Below are 7130 nucleotides of genomic sequence, written 5' to 3'. Positions count from 1 at the left end.
TTGTATGTGTGAAATGTTGTCTAATGACTGAATGTGGAACACTTAAAAATTGACATTGTGAAGATTAACAGAAACAGCAGCTGCACACCTCACATGTAGGAGGTGTTGGGGCAGCTAGGTCATCTTGTGGTAGCAAAGTGACTAAATGTGTTTGCAGACAAGGGATCAAACTCATTAAGATTTTCGATAGATGACACAAAATAGTGCATTCTAAACAAGAAGACCTGGAGGACATTACCTAAAAAGGTTTTGTTTGAGTTTTTTACACTGACTTAAATTCCGTATGTGTCAAGCACTTCGTTCAATTAAATAAATTTGGAAACCAAGCTACAGGAAAAGAAGTGAAGTTCTTTACTTCAAATAATGATTTCCAGAATGGGGGAAACCAATCAACCTGAAACTTCAGTGTAACTATTTCTGGGCCAAATGCCTCTTCACGTGTTTCATGTTGCTCAATTTATTTGCACTAAACAACAGGCAAAAAGACAGATAAGGATATAAAAAGCAATTTTATTAGGGCATTCTAATTATAAAATAAAATATAACAAGACATCCACAGCAGCATCAGTAATTATAGTTTTTGCTTTTATAACTATTTCAGTTGTGGTTTGATGTCATGATTTAATAGAGTCACATGTTCTCCATAAAATTTGGTCCATTTCTACTTCTTACAGCTGCCTAATTCTTGATCATGAGCTCTCACCAAAGGTTTCTATCTTTCCAATCTACTTTACCCTTAAATTTTCTGCAATCACTCTTTAAACAGTTTTGGTGACTTGGAAGGCTGTTTGTCTTACTGCTTTAATGATTGCTCCTTTGCACTGTTACTTTCCTGCTCCAGTGATTTTTTTTCCCCTTTAGTATCACAACTGTGACTTTACATTTTGCTCTAGCATCAGCAATCACTTGAAACCTGTGCAACAGCACACCACTAAACTATGAGTTTTTCTTTACATGACTTGTAACACAGTGAGTGATATTTTGTCGATCAGAGGACCTCAGTTTCTGGATGTTTCACATTATAGGAAGAAGCAGCATGTACAGGGCATGGATATCTGTCTTATGTACAGGGCATGGATATTTGCTTATTGCTGTGTTCGAACCTTTATCTCACCCATCTGAACCTTTTTTATCTGTTCAATTAAACATAGAAATTAAGAGGAAGACGTGTTAGGTAGGCTTCAGCCAGAGTACCAGAAGAGGATTTCCTTGTGAAAATTTCATTGTAGTGCAATTATATAGTTCCCAGAGTTCCTTATAACTAAATTATGTCTCCTATTTGTAGTCAAGCGGGGGGGGGGGGCAGAGGGTGCAAAGAAAAAGCTTTATGGTTCTTCAACTATTCACTAGAATCATAGTTCAGTTACAAGCAAGAACCACAGAACTGCATATCACAAACATTTATTTTAGAGGATTATACATTCTCCATAAATATTTGCTATGGGTCAGAATTCAAACATTCTATTCAAATTTCTTCAGCAATTGTCAGATAAATTCATCTGGAATGTAAGCATTAGGGAAAAAAAGAAGTCAGTTACCTCTCTTCCTGTGTTTTGAAAAGACATTTAAGATATCTTTCTGTCAGGCTTAAATTATCCCCCTTCTACTTTTCTGTACTCTGTAAGTCCTTCTAATCCTATTCATAGAGTAAGCTGAAAGAGCAGTTAGTGACAATGTTCTTAAAGGTCTTTTCTAACCTAAATAATCATTTGATTGTATGAGTTAGGTCTTGAATGGAAAAGATCTATATTCTATTAACAATTTGTTTTCACCTTGTGTTTTCCTCTTCAAAATTCTCTTTTGGCATGAAATGGTTTCTGCATTCTTTAGTATGTAATTCCCTAGACTCTTCACACAAAATTTGGGAAGTGCTCGTAATTCAAAGCAATGTAATAATCAGGGTATTTAAAGGTGCTTTCTTTTTAGGGAGAAATTAAATCCCTGTCCATTCAGTCTTGCACAACAATTACAACAAAACTGTTTCAAGTCAACGGTTGAGTCTAAAAAATTCTAAAGAATAAGGATACATTAGGATTTGACTTTGCAGCAAATCCTTGTTGTCCTCTTTCCTAATCACATAGAAAAAGAAATCTTTTTCCTCTCCTTTTTCCACATTTTTTGTGCATGCATTTACACACCCAGATTACTCTTTCTGCAGCAGTGTAAATCTAAAACAGAGAAGGTAAACATAAAAAGCTACAGGGTCAGAGTTTCCAGATAAGAACTGCCACTTCTTGGATCAGAGCTCCAGCTAGCCTAGGATCCCATCTCTGTTGGTAACCAGGAGCAGTCACAGATGGAAAAATAAAACAAAATATGCATAATGCTGTCATGGTTTGAGAGCTCCAAAATCCAATTCCCTAGTCCAAACCCCCTCCCACATCTCAACCCAGTGTGAGATGGGTTTTCCAGACACCACACGAGACTCAAAATGGGGGGAAGAGATTATATATTACAATGACTGTACAAAATAAATACTACAATATATTATATACAATCTTGGCTATCTCTACCATGACATAAAAGTATTTACAATGGATCAAATCTCTTCTCCAAATAAAAGTCCAGGAGGGAAGAAGGAAAAGATCCTTTCCACTCTCAGAGCAGCAGTGTCTCTAAGGCAGCAGGCATCTCTTCTTCTCATGCAGCAGTTGTAGCTGGATCTCTGCCAGTACACATGAGGGGCTATCCAAGCCCTCTCGGCCACTTGTCTTCAAGCGAGGGTCTTCTCTTCCATGGGTTGAGTTCACCTGGACACGGTCGCCTCATCATGGTCTTATAAACAAAGCTCAGGGGTCTTTGTGACGGTCCATATCTTCAGGGGATTCAAATTCCCTTTGCAGAGCTCTGTGCTCTGTCTCAAGGAGGGGGGGGGGCAAGGTCACCCCCTCCGCATTCCTTCTCAGCTTTTCAGCTCCTCTCTGCAGTGCTGTAGCACTCCAAGGCTCTTTCAAGTAAGAGTCCATTATCCTCCTCTCTCTCAGAGGTCTCAGATGGGTTTGGGGAGTTTCAGTTCTTACCCAAACTCTCTCTCTCTCTGTAGAGCCTAGTTCTCTCTCTGCTGCTGACTCTCTCTCGGCTCTCTCAGACAACTCTGTGTCTTCCTGCTCAGCTGCATGCTTGTTTCTGCTGCTCCTTATCTCTTGGTTCTCTGCCACTTTCTCCAGCCAGTGTTCCTTTTGCTGCCGCTTCTGCTGCTCACGATGGAGAAAAAAACTCCCAGCTTCTCAGTCACAGACCTCAGTCCAGTTTAACACTGTTTCTGAGTTTCTATGACCCCAGCTGGGGCCTGGGGGGCCATGGCTCCCCAGAGGCACCTCTGCCCTCTCTCCTCGTGGCTCTACAACATGGCTACTTCTCCAACAACCACTACAACTACCTTCTTTTTCGGTCTGCTTGTGATATGTTTATATTTTGCAGAAGCACTCATTGGCTAAAACCTCAAGGGTCACCACCCCCTGGGGTTTTACCATTTTATAACTTCAGGGGGAAAACTGTTTCCCCTCACCACAACTCTAATGCTTTTCTCTGGTATATCTTCACAGTATCTGGTGACTTTGATTGACACTTGATGGTTCTTGTGTTTAATGCCTATGTTGGACTTATCCTCCATGAATTTCTCTCATCTTTTTTGATAAGCATGTGTATTCTTAGCCTTTATCAGTATCTGGAGCATTGAATTCCACAAAATATTCCTTAGTTCCATGATTTTAATGATTATTTAATTAAAATTTTCCAATTTGTGTTTTTCAGAACTTTTATTTTTTAATCAGAGTGGATTAAAATGTTTTACATGTACTTTTATGTCATTATCTTTACATAAATCTACTCTTGAAACACTACTCCTTCTTCCCACAAGTTCATTATTTTATTGTATATATTTCTGGGACAAAGTTAACAGCAGACACAATATTTGGATGGAGAGACTAGTATACCCAATATTTTTCATTTTTAACAATGTCAGGACTTTCGTTTAGACCTATCTCGACTGAACCATTCCTTAGTATATTACTGAGAAATAATGTCATCCCACGTACTGCACTATCACCTCATTCTAAATTAGACTTGTGCCCACAGTTACACAGAGACATTGGAATTACTAATCTATTTCCCCTGCTTTGACTTCTTTCTACCAAGAGGTAGCGTTATCACAGCATCTTGAGAAGAACTGTTACCAATCTGGAGTTATAGTGTCTACTGCTTCAACTAAGATTGCAGCAAGATTGGTCAAGCATTAAACCATGAAACAAATAAGGTTGCTAACAGAGTTTGAATCCTCCTTAAGTCTTGAATACATATGTCATGGTTTGAGACAGCCCCAAAATCCAATTCCCTAGTTCCATCCCCCCTCCCACATCTCAACCTAATGTGAGATGGGTTTTTCCAGACAAAACACACCAGACTCAAAGTGGGGGAAAGGGAATATTTTACAATGACTGTACAAATAAATACCATATCACATTATACACACGATCACAACTATCTCTACCATGACATATAGTATTTACAATGGATCAGATCTCTTCTCCCCTCCAAATAAAAGTCCAGGAGGGAAAGAAGGACAGATCCCTTCCAGTCCTTAAGCAGCAGCATCTTCTGAGGCAGCAGGTTTCTTTTTCTCATGCATGCAGCAGCTGTGGCTGGCTTTCTGGCAGCATCCACGAGGGAGGTATCCAAGTCTCTCTCGGCCCCATCGCCTCACAAGCGAGGGGTCTTCCGTGGGCTTCGTAACCCCAGACAAGGTCGTTTCACCACGTCATATCACGAAGACACAGGGGGGTCTTCGTGACAGTCTGGTATCTCCAGGAGACTCAGCTCCTTGCTTGCAGGGCCTCTGTGCCCTGTCTCTCAGGCTGCCACCGTGGCAGCAGTGCGAGGGGGGAGCCCAGGTCAATTCCCCCCACATTCCATCTGGCCGTCCCGGTCCAGCTCCGAGATGTCTTTTGAGCTTCTCAGCTCCTCTCTCTCTCCGGTGCTGCATACTCCAAGGCTCCTCTAAAATAGGAGTCCATCTACTTCTCCTTTCTCGGAGGTCTCAGAGGAGTTTGGGGGGCTGGTACAGTCTTACCCCCAGAACTCTGTCTCTCAGCTGCTAGTTCTCTCTCTCTCCCTTTCCAGGAGTCTTCTCTGAGGTGCTGCGTGTTGTTTCTGCTGCTCCTCCGGTTCAGGTTCTTATCTCCTGGCTCTCTGCCACCGTTTCTCTGGTCAGTGTCAGCTGCTGCTCTGTGCCCATGGAGAAAACATCTCCCGGCATAACTACAGGCACCTAGCCCAGCTTTATGCTGTTCCAGGTCCCCGCAGGCCCCCCTGCTGGGGGCTGGGGGTCAAATCCCCCCTGTGGGGCTCAGAGTCCCTTCCTCGTGGCTCTACAACATGGCCACCACTCCTACAACAACCAAAACTACAACCCATCTCTTCCAGTGCTGGCTGTGATATGTTTACATTTCTGCAGGAGAGCCCATTGGACAGAACTTCAAAACTTCCAGGGGTTTCCACCCCTTGGGGTCTACCACTTTTCTTAGCCTCTGGGGGAAAACAAAGTCCAAACCACTACAACATATTAGCAATGCAACAGAAGTCATAATTAAGATTTTTGAGGGGACAAAAGGAAAAGAATATCCCACTTAATGTATTTAATAAACAGTTAGCTTCTCCTTTTCTGAATTACGAATAACTACCAAAACTTATTTTGTCTGGAATCTTTGCAGGAAATATAAAAAGAAAAGCCACACCTTTAGAAACACAGAAATAAGAAGATGTCTAAAACCCTATTATTTACTTACTACTTTTGAGCAGTATCTCCAGAGACATTTCAGACTACTGAATTATTAATTGCAGGGACACTGCAAAGAATCCATTTTATTATTCTTTCAAAAGTCCATAACAATTCTTACTAAGACATTTCAGCTTATTGGGTCAAGGCTTGTAGCAAGACTCTTCAGCTTATGGATCACTGATTTGGTAGTGTAGCTGTTTACTTTGGCCGAACACCAGCTATCCACAAAGGCTTTGCAGATCCCCCCACTCTCCCAAAGGGGAGACGAAAGAAAAAAAAACAAACAAAAAAACGGGCTTACCAAGAAGGACAGTTTATATCTACACAGAGAAAAAGGAAAGGAACTGATAATGCTACAAACACACAGGCAAAGGAAGTTAACAGTAAAATTCTACCTCCCCAAGAAGTGGCATCTCAGAGAGGCGTAACTGTCTACAGGCCATCCTGGAAGAAGAAGAAGGGCCGAGCTACCTCTCCCTCCCCTTTTATATCCGGGCTGATGTAACATGATATGGAATACCTTCCTGTTTCTCACAGGAAAACGAAATGTTATTTAACTATGCAAACCCCCTACAATCTCCACTCCTTATTCCATACCATTTTACATCACACCCATATCCCCATTATTCATCTATATCCCACACTTGTACGGGTCTTGTCTTCTATGGTTGTCTCATCACTGAGCACCAGCATCAGCTTAGTTCAGGTCTTCCTCATCTAGTGACTCTTCCTGCAACATACAGCTCAGAATACAAATTAGTTTTTCCCAAGGTTAAATCTCCATGAGGCATGCACTGGGTTTCCCCATCTTCTTTCATTATCCACCAAGTATATCTGGGTCCTTGAACAAAGACAATCCCACGAATGGGTTTGCCTTTGCTCAGGGGAGGGTTAACCCAAACTGCTTTACCTAACATACCCCTCAAGTGAATCACTAAGACTCTGTCTCCATTCACAGTGTGAAGGGGCTGTGTTTTGGCAGGGCCGGCTCGATTGACAGAGCCTCTAGTGTTGACTAGCCAAGTTGCCTTTGGTAAATGATGATCCCAACTTTTGAAAGTTCCCCCATCCAGTGCCTTCAAAGTAGTTTTCAGCAATCCACTGTATTGCTTAACTTTTCCAGCAGCTGGTGCATGATATGGGATATGATATACCCATTCAATGCCATGTTCTCTTGCCCAAGCAGTAACTAAACTGTTTTTGAAATGAGTCCCCTTATCTTACTCAATTCTGGGGTGCCGTATCGCCACCGTACTTGCTTTTCAAGACCCAAAATGGTATTTTGGGCAGTTGCGTGAGGCACTGGATAAGTCTCTAACCATCCAGTGGTTGCTTCCACTATGGTGAGCACATA

Source organism: Pseudopipra pipra, chromosome Z (assembly GCF_036250125.1).
Source record: "Pseudopipra pipra isolate bDixPip1 chromosome Z, bDixPip1.hap1, whole genome shotgun sequence".
NCBI lineage: Eukaryota > Metazoa > Chordata > Aves > Passeriformes > Pipridae > Pseudopipra > Pseudopipra pipra.
The sequence above is the reverse complement of the archived record's forward strand: the minus strand, read 5'-3'. Positions refer to the sequence as shown.